This window comes from Lissotriton vulgaris, chromosome 5, assembly GCF_964263255.1.
Source record: "Lissotriton vulgaris chromosome 5, aLisVul1.2, whole genome shotgun sequence".
In the NCBI taxonomy this organism is placed as follows: domain Eukaryota; kingdom Metazoa; phylum Chordata; class Amphibia; order Caudata; family Salamandridae; genus Lissotriton; species Lissotriton vulgaris.
Window position 1 is genome coordinate 1,744,102,502 of NC_141693.1, and position 18,794 is coordinate 1,744,121,295.

Below are 18,794 nucleotides of genomic sequence, written 5' to 3' on the forward strand. Positions count from 1 at the left end.
GGACAAAAATATTTACAAAAAGGGGTGGTGAGGGACAGAGTCTCTGAATTAAACAGAAAGCTCTCACCCAGTCAAAAGATCAGGGCTAGATCCAACACCGTTTTTTAGCTCACTGCACCATCCCAGTTTCAGAACCTGACTGTATGCAAATTAGTCTGTTCCTGTCCCAGTGCATGATGGGAACAGGACAAACCAAACTACAGAAGCCAATTCTTACACTGGGAAGGAAACAAGCTCCCGGGGACCGGTTTCTGGCATTACAGCCGTCTTCGGCCCGGTTTGCTTGAATCCTGATGGTGCAATGAGCAAGGGTCTCACATCTGAGAATACCCTTCCACGCTTAGGGTGGACAAAAATATTTACAAAAAGGGGTGGTGAGGGACAGAGTCTCTGAATTAAACAGAAAGCTCTCACCCAGTCAAAAGATCAGGGCTAGATCCAACACCGTTTTTTAGCTCACTGCACCATCCCAGTTTCAGAACCTGACTGTATGCAAATTAGTCTGTTCCTGTCCCAGTGCATGATGGGAACAGGACAAACCAAACTACAGAAGCCAATTCTTACACTGGGAAGGAAACAAGCTCCCGGGGACCGGTTTCTGGCATTACAGCCGTCTTCGGCCCGGTTTGCTTGAATCCTGATGGTGCAATGAGCAAGGGTCTCACATCTGAGAATACCCTTCCACGCTTAGGGTGGACAAAAATATTTACAAAAAGGGGTGGTGAGGGACAGAGTCTCTGAATTAAACAGAAAGCTCTCACCCAGTCAAAAGATCAGGGCTAGATCCAACACCGTTTTTTAGCTCACTGCACCATCCCAGTTTCAGAACCTGACTGTATGCAAATTAGTCTGTTCCTGTCCCAGTGCATGATGGGAACAGGACAAACCAAACTACAGAAGCCAATTCTTACACTGGGAAGGAAACAAGCTCCCGGGGACCGGTTTCTGGCATTACAGCCGTCTTCGGCCCGGTTTGCTTGAATCCTGATGGTGCAATGAGCAAGGGTCTCACATCTGAGAATACCCTTCCACGCTTAGGGTGGACAAAAATATTTACAAAAAGGGGTGGTGAGGGACAGAGTCTCTGAATTAAACAGAAAGCTCTCACCCAGTCAAAAGATCAGGGCTAGATCCAACACCGTTTTTTAGCTCACTGCACCATCCCAGTTTCAGAACCTGACTGTATGCAAATTAGTCTGTTCCTGTCCCAGTGCATGATGGGAACAGGACAAACCAAACTACAGAAGCCAATTCTTACACTGGGAAGGAAACAAGCTCCCGGGGACCGGTTTCTGGCATTACAGCCGTCTTCGGCCCGGTTTGCTTGAATCCTGATGGTGCAATGAGCAAGGGTCTCACATCTGAGAATACCCTTCCACGCTTAGGGTGGACAAAAATATTTACAAAAAGGGGTGGTGAGGGACAGAGTCTCTGAATTAAACAGAAAGCTCTCACCCAGTCAAAAGATCAGGGCTAGATCCAACACCGTTTTTTAGCTCACTGCACCATCCCAGTTTCAGAACCTGACTGTATGCAAATTAGTCTGTTCCTGTCCCAGTGCATGATGGGAACAGGACAAACCAAACTACAGAAGCCAATTCTTACACTGGGAAGGAAACAAGCTCCCGGGGACCGGTTTCTGGCATTACAGCCGTCTTCGGCCCGGTTTGCTTGAATCCTGATGGTGCAATGAGCAAGGGTCTCACATCTGAGAATACCCTTCCACGCTTAGGGTGGACAAAAATATTTACAAAAAGGGGTGGTGAGGGACAGAGTCTCTGAATTAAACAGAAAGCTCTCACCCAGTCAAAAGATCAGGGCTAGATCCAACACCGTTTTTTAGCTCACTGCACCATCCCAGTTTCAGAACCTGACTGTATGCAAATTAGTCTGTTCCTGTCCCAGTGCATGATGGGAACAGGACAAACCAAACTACAGAAGCCAATTCTTACACTGGGAAGGAAACAAGCTCCCGGGGACCGGTTTCTGGCATTACAGCCGTCTTCGGCCCGGTTTGCTTGAATCCTGATGGTGCAATGAGCAAGGGTCTCACATCTGAGAATACCCTTCCACGCTTAGGGTGGACAAAAATATTTACAAAAAGGGGTGGTGAGGGACAGAGTCTCTGAATTAAACAGAAAGCTCTCACCCAGTCAAAAGATCAGGGCTAGATCCAACACCGTTTTTTAGCTCACTGCACCATCCCAGTTTCAGAACCTGACTGTATGCAAATTAGTCTGTTCCTGTCCCAGTGCATGATGGGAACAGGACAAACCAAACTACAGAAGCCAATTCTTACACTGGGAAGGAAACAAGCTCCCGGGGACCGGTTTCTGGCATTACAGCCGTCTTCGGCCCGGTTTGCTTGAATCCTGATGGTGCAATGAGCAAGGGTCTCACATCTGAGAATACCCTTCCACGCTTAGGGTGGACAAAAATATTTACAAAAAGGGGTGGTGAGGGACAGAGTCTCTGAATTAAACAGAAAGCTCTCACCCAGTCAAAAGATCAGGGCTAGATCCAACACCGTTTTTTAGCTCACTGCACCATCCCAGTTTCAGAACCTGACTGTATGCAAATTAGTCTGTTCCTGTCCCAGTGCATGATGGGAACAGGACAAACCAAACTACAGAAGCCAATTCTTACACTGGGAAGGAAACAAGCTCCCGGGGACCGGTTTCTGGCATTACAGCCGTCTTCGGCCCGGTTTGCTTGAATCCTGATGGTGCAATGAGCAAGGGTCTCACATCTGAGAATACCCTTCCACGCTTAGGGTGGACAAAAATATTTACAAAAAGGGGTGGTGAGGGACAGAGTCTCTGAATTAAACAGAAAGCTCTCACCCAGTCAAAAGATCAGGGCTAGATCCAACACCGTTTTTTAGCTCACTGCACCATCCCAGTTTCAGAACCTGACTGTATGCAAATTAGTCTGTTCCTGTCCCAGTGCATGATGGGAACAGGACAAACCAAACTACAGAAGCCAATTCTTACACTGGGAAGGAAACAAGCTCCCGGGGACCGGTTTCTGGCATTACAGCCGTCTTCGGCCCGGTTTGCTTGAATCCTGATGGTGCAATGAGCAAGGGTCTCACATCTGAGAATACCCTTCCACGCTTAGGGTGGACAAAAATATTTACAAAAAGGGGTGGTGAGGGACAGAGTCTCTGAATTAAACAGAAAGCTCTCACCCAGTCAAAAGATCAGGGCTAGATCCAACACCGTTTTTTAGCTCACTGCACCATCCCAGTTTCAGAACCTGACTGTATGCAAATTAGTCTGTTCCTGTCCCAGTGCATGATGGGAACAGGACAAACCAAACTACAGAAGCCAATTCTTACACTGGGAAGGAAACAAGCTCCCGGGGACCGGTTTCTGGCATTACAGCCGTCTTCGGCCCGGTTTGCTTGAATCCTGATGGTGCAATGAGCAAGGGTCTCACATCTGAGAATACCCTTCCACGCTTAGGGTGGACAAAAATATTTACAAAAAGGGGTGGTGAGGGACAGAGTCTCTGAATTAAACAGAAAGCTCTCACCCAGTCAAAAGATCAGGGCTAGATCCAACACCGTTTTTTAGCTCACTGCACCATCCCAGTTTCAGAACCTGACTGTATGCAAATTAGTCTGTTCCTGTCCCAGTGCATGATGGGAACAGGACAAACCAAACTACAGAAGCCAATTCTTACACTGGGAAGGAAACAAGCTCCCGGGGACCGGTTTCTGGCATTACAGCCGTCTTCGGCCCGGTTTGCTTGAATCCTGATGGTGCAATGAGCAAGGGTCTCACATCTGAGAATACCCTTCCACGCTTAGGGTGGACAAAAATATTTACAAAAAGGGGTGGTGAGGGACAGAGTCTCTGAATTAAACAGAAAGCTCTCACCCAGTCAAAAGATCAGGGCTAGATCCAACACCGTTTTTTAGCTCACTGCACCATCCCAGTTTCAGAACCTGACTGTATGCAAATTAGTCTGTTCCTGTCCCAGTGCATGATGGGAACAGGACAAACCAAACTACAGAAGCCAATTCTTACACTGGGAAGGAAACAAGCTCCCGGGGACCGGTTTCTGGCATTACAGCCGTCTTCGGCCCGGTTTGCTTGAATCCTGATGGTGCAATGAGCAAGTGCACTACACATATATTTTTCAAAGATCACAAATTCACAAATTCACAAATGTTAGCTAACTCAAATCAAAATCATAGGTCATAGGACTTCGGCAAGCGTCCGAGGACTACCTTACCGATCACAAATCATAGAACTTCAGTAAGCGTCCGCAGACTACCTTACCGATCACAAATCTTACCCAAAGCCTCAAAAGTCCAGTTTCCAACTGCCAAGGTCTTGTAATCGAATCAGCCAAACGGCACTTTATCCAGCAACACGGACGATCGAGGACTCAGTCGGAGACCGGCGCCACCTGGAAGGTCAGATCGGAAGGAAAGGAAAAAACACCGTGGGTGCCAAGACTCGGGTCACTCAGTGGCAGCGCGCGTCCATGGCGAGTATCCAGACCTTCGTCACGACCTCTCCTTCGGGCATCCGAGTCGCCGATGAGTCCCACCAGAGTCGCCAATTTGTGGTATTGGGTTCCCAAGGCCTACATGCTCCGAAGATAACCCACTTACACCGAAAGAACTGTTGGCACGGAAACTGAAAAATGCAAAGAACAAGTTTATTAAGACCCCATGGGGTGGTGGTACATTCCTACAGCACCCTTCGGTAATGCAAGAAGTATCACACCGAATATCGGTGTGACTTACTCTTTTATACAGTTTACAGGTAATAAAACAATGGGCGGCACAAAGTTACAAGCGTTATGTACATATAAGGTCATCTTTGGGTCACAGCCAGCTCATTGGAGGGGTTAAAACTCCGCTGGTCAGTTTAGGCGGCACATTCCAGAGGGGTGACTGGTCAATGGGGACTGCGCATGTACAGGCTTGACCAGTACTAAAAATAGCCTGTTGCTGGGCAAACTCAAGTGGTTAATGGCACGGACAACGGACTAAAGGCCATGCTGGCCACGGGGCCGCTTATGATCTAAGATGGCCGCCGTAACACACAAAATGGCGTTTCCGAATATGGCCAATTTAAACGGGAAACGTGTAGCACAGCTAAGCGCTAACTCGGCCATCGTCAAATTACGACACCGACTTTGGCTTCCTCTCATATTGTTCCGTCTCCTCTTCTTTTATCACCTTCTCCTTCTGCTCGACAGAGAATGACTGATGCGGTTACTAGTATCTTTTCTCCTCTGTCGGGTTCATTGGGTATGTCTCCTGTTGTCAAGCGTAGACAATCGCGTAGTCGATTGCCTAATATTGATGAAAGGACAGTGTTGGATCTCATGGCGCGTAAATGGATTACATATCCTACGCAGTACGATCTTGGGGGTATTATGGATGTTTTCCATCAATGGGAAGCACCAAAGCAACGGTACGTCTGTGTGCTTTCCTTTGTGAACAAAGGGAAGATGAAGTAGGACAGACTCCATCTGAGTTGTATCGAATACGTTCTGAGTTTGCGAAAGGGACTCTTGCGGGTCTCGAGATTGAGAAAGCAGTTGGGACGTTGTTGTCATTATGGAATGCATCTCCTTCCGACCGATTGTTTGAGCCTGATTCATCAGTTAGGAGAAAGGCGCGTCAGGTTCCTCCAGTTTGGAGACCTGCTGATGCAACTGTTAATCCGCCTATTGCTGCACACTTTCAGCGTGTCTTGGTACATGTTCCTTGGAAGCGTCCTGAAGTCTTAGCGCTTAAGCAGACTTTGCCTGATCCACGCAAAAATCCAGCAGGGTACTATAAGGAGTTGACTCAGACTGTGGGTTCGTGTATCATGAATCTGGCAGACATAGATATGTTGTTTGGGAATGTTGTTCCACAGCCTATTTGGAGTAAGATTCGTCATACGGATCATGCGGAGAAATTAGGTGAGACATGGATTAATCTTAGAGATGCAGATAATAGACAAATAGGTGGCGCTAAGCCTGAGGATTTAATTACTGAACTTCCTGGTAAGATTATTACTTATATGAAGACTCTTATGCCTGAAGTGCGTGTTAATTGGGACAAGTTGTCTGCGTGCAAGTAGTAGAAAAACAAAACTCTGTTCCACTTTTTCACGCGGTTTGAAGAGACCTTTGTAGACCACAGTGGTCAGGACATGAGTACCGAAGGTGGACAGAGATTGTTCGTCGACAAATTCGTTCATAATTTGCTTCCTGACTTGTGCAATAAGTTAAAGGATTCTGAGAGTGCTTGGGCCGTTTCTACATCAGCGCAGATTTTGGCTACTGCCCAGTACTATGAAAATAGGAACAAGGATGAGATAGAGAAAGCGGATAGGAAGACTAAGGAATTGAAGACTAAAGTTCTTCTACAACAAGCTTATCCGCCCCATAATAATCAGCGCGATCATCAGCAGAATCAGCAATACCAGAGAAACTCGCAAAGGTTCGAGTCTTCTCAACAGCGTTTTCCCATTGGTCCTAATTAAGCATGGGCGAATTTTGCGAATCTCGCGTTCGCGAATTTTGCGTATTTGCGAACTCGCAATCCGTATAATCCGCAAATTCTCGCGAATTTGCGGATTTTTTTTTTTGTGTGTTTGCGCAGGTTTCTGCCAGTTCGCGAGGGTTTTGTACAATTTCGCAAACGCGAACTTACCTGTCGGGTCGCAAATTTTGCGAACTTGTTGTTTCTACGTGTCCAGCCTGTTTGGGACACTCTTCTTCATCACTGCCACTCTCTGTCACCACTGCCACTCTCTGACTACTCATGCCACCCTCTGGCCCACCCATGCCACCCTCTGTTTCATCACAGCACCCTCTGGTTGTCCAGTCAGTGTACATTATTGTGGCAAAGCAAAGCACACCTTCCCTGCCTCAAGTGACCTGAATTAATTTGGGGCTGATTAATGTGTCACAGAATATTTTTTTAGCTGGCACCTGCTTCCTTAGTGCTTCCTGATTAGTGATCTTTTGCACTTGCTAAGTGCTTTCATTGTTGCAAAATTAGTTACAACACCTGCCCTGCCCCAACTGACAATAATGAATTAGGGGCTGATTAATGGATTTGAACTTCCAGCCTGGCTCCTGCTTGTCTCCCTTAGCTGTAATTCAGGACCTTTGTGGCATATGTGTAACTATTCTGAGGTTCAGAGCAGGGTCACATAATAGTTGCAAGTAGGCAACTGAACTCTGGAGAGGCCCCTCAGGAAGCACTACAGGAAATGGCTACTAATGATGAGCCTGAACTTTTGAACCTGGTAAGTAGTTTCAGTTTTGCTAAGATCGTATTTCTGCAATTTAGCGCTTATTCGCGGGGCGCGAAGTTGTACTGGGAAGCCGCGAACTCACGCGAACAGTGCGAGCAAGCCATAAAATCCGCTGCTCGCGGATTTGCGGATTTTGCGGGAGATTCGCGAATCTGGCAGATTGCGAATTTACCGAAAATCCGCAAAATCCGCGAGCGAAACAGATTTTCCGCCCATACTTAGTCCTAATCAGTGTGCATATTGCAAAGAAGAGGGCCATTTCAAGAGTAGTTGTCCGGTTCTGTTACAGCGCTCGAATGGTGCTTCTGGTGTGAGAGGTCGAGGTGCTCAACAAGCGCCTAGAGGTAGAGGTCGTGGTCAGAATATGCGTTCTTTGCCTCCACAGAATTCTATGAATAGCTTTGATCAGCAGAATTGTGCGTCTGGTAGGACGCTACAGTACTATGCGGACGATTACTATGCTGAAGGTGAGGAAGTGAATGGTAATGATTGCTAGGACAGCCATAGACAAAGAGAGGGAGTTGTTTCAGTTCCAGTAGATCAGAGTGGACCCTATGTTGAAGTGATTGCATCAGGTGTGTCAGAGCCTTTTCTGTTGGATACTGGTGCTGCGAAGAGTTCTATCATGCACTCTAAACTCCCTGGCGCACCTTTGTCTGGCTTAAAGAATGTTTCAGTAGGTTTTTCTGGTGCCCCGGTTACGAATCCGATTTCTAGTCCGTTGTCTATTTCTGTTGGACCTTGTGAATTCGAAGCACCCCTCATTCTGACGACCGGTTGTGGTGAGAACTTGTTGGGATTGGACTTGTTAAAGAGATTGTATGCAAAGCTATATTGTTCTCCGTCAGGAGTACATCTTACATTGGGTAAGAGAGTGATCTCTCCGATGTATATATCTAAAGATCGACTTCCACCTGAATTGTCTTCTCTCCCTGATTCTCTTTGGGCTACTGGTCCAAACGATGTAGGCCTTTTAGAGATTCCGCCATATGTTGTAACGTTGAAGGTGAATGCTAGGTTACCACACATTCCACCACAGTACCGTATCTCGAGCGATGGTGAAAGAGCACTTATGGCGATCATGTATGATCTGATTGAGAAAGAAGGGATTGAGGAAACGAGAGGTAATGTGTGCAATAGTACGGTTTTGCCTGTTCTGATTCTTTACAGCCTCCTGTACATAGGTTCGTGATCGATCTTCGCGAGGTGAATAAGATCGTTGTCCCGCAATTCCCTGTTGTGCCTGATATCACCGCTTTGTTGACTTTGATCCCGGCTACAGCACGTGGTTTTCGGTGATTGACTTGAAGAATGTTTTCTTCAGCATCCCGATTGCCGTGGAGAGTAGAGATATTTTTCGATTCTCTTTAGGAGGACGAAGTTTCCGCTTTAAGCACGCTCCTCAAGGCTATTGCGAGAGTCCATCGATCTACAGCCAAGCTTTGAAAACGCAACTTGATTTGTTGGTTTTGCCTGATGGTGCTGCTCTTATTCAATAGGTTGATGATTTGTTAGTTGCTGCTGACAATGAAGAGATTTGTAGAGAGGCTACTTTGTCATTGTTACGCCACTTGTCTGATTTCCATCATAAAGTTTCTCTTTCGAAGTTGCAATATTGTCGACAAGAAGTTACCTATTTAGGTCACCTCTTATCGAAGGAGGGAAGGAAACTGACCCCAGAAAGAATTCAAGCTATTGCGAAAATGAGTGTCCCTACGACACAGAGAGAAGTACGTGCGTTTTTGGGTATTACGTCGTACTGTAGACAGTGGATCCCTAATTTTTCTTTGTTAGCGAAGCCTTTGATAGCTCTTACTGTTAAGGATACTCCAAATCCTATTCCTTGGACTGACGAATGTCAGAAGAGCTTTTCAGAATTACGCAATGCGTTGTGTTCGGCTCCTGTGTTGGGTACCCCCGACTACAGTAAGCCTTTCACATTGTATGTCCACGAGAGAGAGGGATGTGCATTGTCAGTTTTGACTCAACAATTTGGAGATAAGCAGCGTCCATGTGCTTATTTTTCGTCGACTTTGGATCCTGTAGCTAGAGCATTGCCGAGTTGTTTGAGAGCTACAGCAGCAGCAGCTGTTTCGATTCGACAGTCTGCTGGTTTGGTTATGGATAATACACTGATTGTGATGGTTCCACATGCAGTGGATACCTTGTTGAATCGTACCAAGACACAGCACTTAACTAGTGCTCGGTTGTCGGGTTACGAATTGACCTTGTTAACGAGTCATGTGCATATTAAGAGATGCAACACGTTGAATCCAGCCACGTTGTTGCCGATTTCGTTGTTGTTTCCTTAGAACGGAGGAAGAAACGAAAGGGAGGATAGACCTTAGGGATACTCCTCTTCCAGAGTGTGATGGTACTTTGTGGGTTAATGGTTCATGCTTCAAGCTTCCGAATGGTGACACGACTGCGGCATATGCTGTTACGACTTTGCATATAATTGTTGAAGCTGCACGTATCCCACACAATTCAGCGCAAGCAGCAAAGTTGATTGCATTAACGAGAGCATGTGTGTTGGCGAAAGGAAAACGAGTGACTGTGTATGCTGACAGCCAGTATGCGTTTGGTGTGGCTCATAGTTTTGTACGTTTGTGGAGAGAGCGTGGGTTCCTGACTTCGCATGGGACGAAAATCCAGCATGGCCAGTTGGTGAATGAACTTCTTGAATCACTTACTTTGCCATTGCAAGTAGCGATTGTGAAATGCAGTGCGCATAAGAAAGTTACGGATGATGTTGGTCGCAGAAATGCGTTTGCAGATGAAGTCGCGAAAGAAACTGCGATAAATGTGATGAGCCGAATGTATGTCGCAGGTCCGGCGAGATGGGTTCCAGATAGAAGTATGTGTGAAGATACGATCGAGATTGTGAAATCCATCCAAGCTGAAGCTACAGAGAAAGAGTTGAATGAATGGAGAGAGAGTAAGAGTAGATTGGATTCGAATGGTTGTTGGACGGATTTGTCAGAGCATCAGAGATGGTTGTTACCTGATGCGTATGTGCTTCCAGTTGTTACAATGGCTCATGGAATGGCACATATCAGCGTGAAAGGGATTTGCAAGTTGTTGGCCCCTGTTTGGCAGAATGCAGGAATTCCTAAATGTTCAGAGAATCTGGTTAAGAATTGTATGGTGTGTTTGATGTATAATCCTGGTAGGGGAATTCCAACTCCAGTTGGTCATTTTGCTCCTCCAACGTATCCGTTTGAAGCTTTGCAGGTAGATTTCATCCACATGGAGAGGTGCAACAACCTAAAGTATGTGTTAGTGGTTGTTTGCTCTTTTTCTAGATGGGTGGAAGCTTACCCTTTGAAGGACAATACTGCCTTGTCCACAGCGAAAGCCCTTATCAAAGAGTTCTTCCCTAGATTTGGCTTGCCGAGAATGATCTGGAGTGACAATGGGAGTCAATTTGTGGGTCAAGTGATGAAGAGAGTGTGTGATGGATTAGGAATAAGGCAGAAGTTCCACTCTGCAAATCACTAAGGGTGGGCGTAAAATCCGTTTCGCGGACGAATTTGCGGATTTTTTGCGATTTCGCGATCCGCGGATCTCGCAAAATCGCGGTAAAATCCGCGAATCAGCGGGGACGAATTTTCAGCCAAGCAAGGGTTACAGCAGCAGGTGCAAAAGTTGAACCTAATTTCTTTGTAACCTTTAACAAAAGGGTTACAAACAAATTAACTTCAACTTGGACATCTGCTGCTAATTGCTTCCTGGAGCCTCGTTGCCTACTTGCAACTATTCTCTGACCCTGCTTTGACCCTTGAAGCAGGGTCAGAGAATAGTTACAAGTAGGCAACGAGGCACCTGTCCAAGGAATTAAACCTCATCAGGAAGCACTTACAGATATAAACAACAGGAAGACGGGAGAGGATGGCAAATATACCCATTTTGAGTTGTCAGGAGGGGTTAAACTAAAAGAGACCTTTACAGCACAATTTTCATATGCATTTTGCTAAAAATAAAAAGCTGTATGTTCTGTAGGGGCAACTCAGGAATCTGGCCCTTCAGAGATCCGGCCTCTCTTTCTTTCTCTCGTTCTCTCTCTCCCTCTCTCTTTCCCTCTCTTTCTCTCTCTATCTATCTATCTATCTATCTATCTATCTATCTATCTATCTATCTATCTATCTATCTATCTATCTATCTATCTATCTATCTATCTATCTATCTCTCTCTCCCTCTCCAATAAACGACTACATGGGTAACTTCGCTATGCAAGCGGCTCGCGAAGATGCAAAAATCCCTGCGAACACGCAAAAAACCCAGCGAACACGCAAAAAAACAAAAATCCGCAAATTTGCACAAATTCGCGAATTTTGCGGATCACGAATTCGCAAATCCCCAAATTCGCGGATCGCGAATTCGCAAAATTCGCCCATGCTTACAAATCACCCCCAATCAGCTGGTTTAGTCGAGTGCTATAATGGCACTCTTAAATTAAAGTTAGCCACAATCCAAGCGAGCTCTGGTTTACAATGGCCAGATGCTTTTCCTCTAGCCCTTTTGTCCACTAGAATGACTGTGCACTCGCGAATGGGTTTGAGTCCATATGAGGTCGTGTTTGGCCGCCCGGCGAACATTTGGGGTGTGCCAAGACCGACGAGATTCAGTGAGATTGAACATCCTGTGTTGCTCGATTACCTGTATGAACTGACGGCTAAATTGCGTGTTTTACATCAACAGGTTCATGACACTCTGCCACAGGCTCCTGAAGATCCAGGTCACGCCATTGAACCTGGTTCCTGGGTTTTTGTGAAGAACTTTCAGCGGAGCAAGAACGAGCAGCCCCTCTGGACAGGACCCTTCCTCGTGTTGTTATCTACCCGTTCCGCAGTACGAGTGCATGGTAAAAAGAATTGGATCCACGGCGTACACTGCAAAAAGACTCCTTTGCCCTTCCCTTCTGGTGGGTCCAGAAGGGACTTCCAGACTCTGAGACTGAGACCGTGCCTCAGAGACACAGAGACAGAACAGGAAAAGGATAGCTAAGATCATCCCAATGACCATCAGAATCTTCCATCCCCACGTGGATATCAATCCCCAAAACCATCCCATCAACGACCAATCTCCCTCATCTATATGTACAGACTCGGGTGTCTTATGTAGTTTGGAAATGGCCTGGAAGACTGTCAGAGCATTGTCTGGAATGAAAACACAGCAGCTCGATTGAATCAGTTTGCACACTCCGCCTCTATCTGCAAGTATGACATCAAGAGCAACTCTATTCTGAAGTGTCATAAGTCGATCCGACTGGAGCTCAGCAGTCAGGTTACTAAGGGCACCGGCAGTTTCGACTATGGTGGACTCAACCACTCTCGTCAACTGGCGGATGTTTCTGCTGTTAGCCATCGGTCCCCAGAACAGCAGAAAACCCTTAAAGAAATCTCCCAACTCTTGCCCTGCAGTATCTTCCTTACTGAAGACACCTCTAGCAACTCTCTTCTTATGGTAATCTGCAGCAGCTGTAAAAGTGGGAGGCAACAGGAAAGAAACAAAACATGTGCCCGAGAAGTCAAGGGGCAACCATGTGTACGCTTTGTCGTAACAGATGAAGTAGGTACCCTTAGCTGCTAGGAACGCTGGGGAAGTCTGAGACGCAAATACATAGGTCTCAGTGCAGACACTCTTCCCTAACTGAGCTCTCGGATTCTTGCCATTACCTTGCAGACAATAACGACCCTGATGGGGCACTATCCAAATCGGTGGAGAACTTTTCGCTCGCTGGTTAACACTCAGACTAACTCCATATCCAGTAACGTTCCAACCAATATATGCTTGTGTCTTATCTCTCGGGATAGTCTCATACGAACTAATTACTCTAATCATGTCGACTATACCCTTGACCAGAGCACTAGTCTTTGGACTATCTTTCACGGAACGTTGGGGATAGACACTATGAGCATAAATGAACATCGTTATATATGCCCAAATAGAACCATTGTAGCTGAAAGGCAAAACCAGGTAAGGAATACCTTTATCGGTCGTATGGGGCAGGAGGCCACAAACCCAACAATTTGTCGTGTTCATAAGTAGCTGGTGTTGGTGTAGGAGTTGAACAAAGGAATTGTTAGCAAATTCCAGTCTTCTAACTATTTCATGTTCGGGCAGAGGGTGAAAAGAATGAGAAGAAATAGTAGGAGGAGGTATAGGTTGCGTAGTGGGCATGAACGTCACTTGAAAAGAGAATGTCACATATCCAATTAAAAACATCATTAAACTAAGCAACATAAATAAACACAATATTAAAAATCTTTTTCGGGTCATAAATTTACAGATTTTGCTCTTAAAGCTTATTGTCTCAACAGGTCTCTCCATCTCGAAAAACTCCATCCTCTCTAATTTGCTGCTCGCGGTGGTAGGATGTTCTATGCTAAGGAATGCTTCTGTCAGCCCAGGGCAACTCCTTTAGGCCAACCAGAACCGTCAACCTAGTGTCTTCGGCGTGCACTCCAAAGACTTCGGCAACCGCGACCCTACAGCTGAACCCAGATGGCGGTTCGAAAAACAAAAATCAAAGTAGTTCCTCGGAGGAGAGTTAACCTGCAAAAAATCATAAAAAAAGAAAACTTTATATTTTTATTTGTCCCGCGACTCTCGGTCGCAAATTGCAACGCTCTTTGCCAGGCAATGTTTGTTCACTGAAAAGTAAGTCAGGTTCAACAGTGTTCAAACGGTTCAATGGGGGCACAGCTTCTTGGAGAAGATCGTCACTTTCTTGCTCTGTGTTTGTTCCAATCAAACGGGCATCGCTGAATGGCAGAAAACGAGGCACAGTCTCAGTCTCAAAGTCAGGAAGTCTTTTCTGGACCCACCGGTCGTACGGCAGAGGCAAAGGAGCCCTTTTGCAATGTATGCCGTGGATCCAGTTCTTTTTACCGTGCACTCGTACTGCAGAACGGGTAGATAACAACACCAAGTAAGGTCCGGTCCAGCGGGGCTGCTAGTTCTTGGTTCGCTGGAAATTCTTCACGAGCACCCACGTGCTAGGTTCAATGGCGTGCCCTGGATCTTCAGAAGCTTGTGGCAATGAATCGTGAACCTGTTGATGCAAAACACGCAATGTAGCCGTCAATTCGTACAGGTAGTCAAGCAACACAGGATATTCTATTTCACTAAATTTTGTCAGCCTCGGCACTCCCCAAATGTTCGCCGGGCGGCCAAACACTACCTCGTATGGACTCAAACCCAGTCATTCTAGTGGACAGAAATGCTAGAGGCAAGGCATCTGGCCATTGTAAACCAGAGCTTGCTTGAATTTTGGCTAACTTCAATTTTAGAGTGCCATTATAGCACTCGACTAGTCCAGCTTATTGGGGGTGATTTGCAGCGTGAAACTTCTGCCGGATACCTAACCCATCACATACTCTCTTCATCACTTGATCCACAAATTCACTCTCATTGTCACTCCAGATCATTCTCGGCAAACCGTACCTAGGGAAGAACTCTTTAATAAGGGCTTTCGCTGTGGACAAGGCAGTATTTTCCTTCAAAGGGTAGGCTTCCACCCATCTAGAAAAAGAGCAAACAACCACTAACACATACTGGGTTGTTGCACCTCTCCATGTGGATGAAATCTAGCTGCAAAACCTCGAACGGATATGTTGGAGGAGCAAAATGACCAGCTGGAGTTGGAATTCCCTTACCAGGATTGTACATCAAACACACCATACAGTTCTTAACCAAATTCTCTGCACACTTAGGAATTCCAGCATTCTGACAAACCGGAGCCAACAATCTGCAAATCCCTTTCATGCTGATATGAGCCAATCCATGAGCCATTCTAACCACTGGAAGCACATACGCATCGGGTAACAGCCATCTTTGATGCTCTGACAGATCAATCCAACAACCATTTGAATCCAATTTACCCTTGCTCTCTCTCTCTCCATTCATTCAACTCTTTCTCTGTGGCTTCAGCTTGGATGGATTTCACACTCTCAATCGTATCTTCACATATACTTCCATCTGGAACCCATCTCGCCAGACCTGCAACATACATTCGACTCATTACATTTCTTGCAGTTTCTTTCGCGACCTCATCTGCAAATGCATTACCACAACCAACATCATCCGTAACTTTCTTATGCGCACTGCATTTCACAATCGCTACTTGCAATGGCAAAGTAAGAGATTTAAGAAGTTCATTCACCAACTGACCATGCTGTATCTTAGTTCAGTGCGAAGTCAGGAAACCACGCTCTCTCCACAAACGTCCAAAACTATGAAACACACCTAATGCATACTGGCTGTCAGTGTACACAGTCACTCATTTTCCTTTCGCCAACACACACGCTCTCGTTAATGCAATCAACTCTGCTGCTTGCGCTGAATTATGTGGGATACGTGCAGCTTCAACAATCGTATGCAAAGTCGTAACAGCATATGCCGCAGTCGTATCACCATTCAGAAGCTTGAAGCACGAACCATCAACCCACAAGGTACCATCACATTCTAGAAGAGGAGTATCCCTAAGATCTATCCTCCCTTTCGTTTCTTCCTCCGTTCTAAGGAAACAATCATGCTGTTCGGTATCGTCTGACTCAATTGAAATCGGCAACAACGTGGCTGGATTCAACGTATTGCATCTTTTTATATGCACATGGCTCGCTAACAAGGTCAATTCGTAACCCGACAATCGAGCACTAGTTAAGTTCTGTGTCTTGGTACGATTCAACAAGGTATCCACTGCATGTGGAACCATCACAATCAGTGTATTGTCCATTACCAACCAGCAGACTGTCGAATCGAAACAGCCGCTGCCGCTGTAGCTCTCAAACAACTCGGCAATGCTCTAGCTACCGGATCCAAAGTCGATGAAAAATATGCACATGGACGCTGCTTATCGCCAAACTGTTGAGTCAAAACTGACAATGCACATCCCTCTCTCTCGTGGACATACAATGTGAAAGGCTTACTGTAGTCGGGGGTACCCAACACAGGGGCCGAACACCACGCATTGCGTAATTCTGAAAAGCTCTTCTGACATTCATCAGTCCAAGGAATAGGATTTGGAGTATCCTTGACAGTAAGAGCTATCAAAGGCTTCGCGAGCAACGAAAAATTAGGGATCCACTGTCTACAGTACGACGTGATACCTAGGAAAGCACGCACTTCTCTCTGTGTCGTAGGCACACTCATTTTCGCAATCGCTTGAATTCTTTCTGGGGTCAGTTTCCTTCCCTCCTTCGATAAGAGGTGACCTAAGTAGGTAACTTCTTGTCGACAATATTGCAACTTTGAAAGAGAAACCTTATGATGGAAATCAGACAAATGACGTAACAACGACAAAGTAGCCTCTCTACAAATCTCTTCATTGTCAGCAGCAACTAACAGATCGTCAACGTAATGAATAAGAGCAGCACCATCAGGTAAAACCAACAAATCAAGTTGCGTCTTCAAAGCTTGGCTATAGATCGATGGACTCTGACAATAGCCTTGAGGAGCACGCTTAAAGCAGAAACTTCGTCCTCCTAAAGAGAAGCAAAAAATATCTCTACTTTCTACGGCTATCGGGATGCTGAAGAAAGAATTCTTCAAGTAAATCACCGAAAACCACGTGGCTGTAGCCGGGATCAAAGTCAGTAAAGCGGTGATATCAGGTACAACAGGAAATTGCGGAACAACAATCTTATTCACCTTGCGGAGATCGATCACGAACCTATATACAGGAGGCTGTGAAGAATCAGTCCTCTTCAGAACAGGCAAAACCGGACTATTGCACACATTACCTCTAGTTTCCTCAATCACAACTTTCTCAATCAGATCATAGATGATCACCAAAAGTGCTCTTTCACCATCGCTAGAGATACGATACTGTGGAATGCGTGGCAATCTAGCATTCACCTTCAACGTCACAACATATGGCGGAATCTCTAGGAGACCCACATCGTTTGGACCAGTAGCCCAAAGAGAATCAGGGAGTGAAGACAATTCAGGTGGAAGTCGATCATTAGATAAGTACATCAGAGAGATCTCTCTCTTACCCAATGTAAGATGTACTCCCGACGGAGAACAATATAGCGTTGCATACAATCTCTTTAACAAGTCCAATCCCAACAAGTTCTCACCACAACCAGTCGTTAGAATGAGGGGTGCTTCGAATTCACAAGGTCCAACAGAAATAGACAACGGACTAGAAATTGGATTCGTAACCGGGCACCAGAAAACCTACTGAAACATTCTTTAAACCAGACAAAGGTGCGCCAGGGAGTTTAGAGTGCATGATAGAACTCTTCGCAGCACCAGTATCCAACAGAAAAGGCTCTGACACACCTGATGCGATCACTTCAACATAGGGTCCACTCTGATCTACTGGAACTGAAACAACTCCCTCTCTTTGTCTATGGCTGTCCTCGCAATCATTACCATCCACATCTTCACCTTCAACATAGTAATCGTCCGCATAGTACTGTGGCGTCCTACCAGATGCACCATTCAAAGCTATTCATAGAATTCTGTGGAGGCAAAGAACGCGCATTCTGACCACAACCTCTACCTCTAGGAGCTTGTTGAGCACCTCGACCTCTCACACCAGAAGCACCATTCGTACGCTGTAACAGAACCGGACAACTACTCTTGAAATGACCCTCTTCTTTGCAATATGCACACTGATTAGGACCTACGGTAAAACGCTGTTGAGAAGACTCAAACCTTTGCGAGTTTCTCTGATATTGGTGAGGTTGCTGATAATCGCGCTGATTATTACGGGGCGGATAAGCTTGCTGTAGAAGAACTTTAGTCTTCAATTCCTTAGTCTTCCTATCCGCTTTCTCTATCTCATCCTTATTCCTATTTTCATAGTACTGAGCAGTAGCCAACATCTGCGCTGACGTAGAAACAGCCCAAGCACTCTCAGAATCCTTCAACTTATTGCACAATTCTGGAAGCAAATTATGAACAAGTTTGTCAACGAACAACCGTTGATCACCTTCGGTACTCATGTCCTGACCACTGTGGTCTACAAAGGTCTATTCGAACCGCGTGAAAAAGTCAGACACAGTTTTGTCTTTCTTCTGCTTACACACAGACAACTTGCCCCAATTAACACGCAAAGCAGGCATTAAAGTCTTTATATAATTAATAATCCTACCAGGGAGTTCAGCAATTATATCTTCAGGCTTAGCGCCACCTACTTGTCTATCATCTGCAGCTCTAAGATTGTTCCATGTATCACCTAATTCCTGCGCATAATCCGAATGACGAATCTGTCCCCAAATAGGCTGTGGAACAACATTCCCAAACAACATACCTATATCGGCTAGATTCATGATACATGAATCCGCAGTCTGAGATAGCTCCTTATAAAACCCTTCTGGATTTTTGCGCGGATCAGGCAAAGTCTGCTTCAGGGCTAAAACTTCAGCACGCTTCAAAGGAACATGTACCCAAACTCGCTGAAAGTGTGGCTGAATAGGTGGAACAGCTTGTGCATCACCAGGTCTCCAGACTGGAGGAACCTCACGCATCGGATATTGACGCGCCTTTCTCCTAACTGAC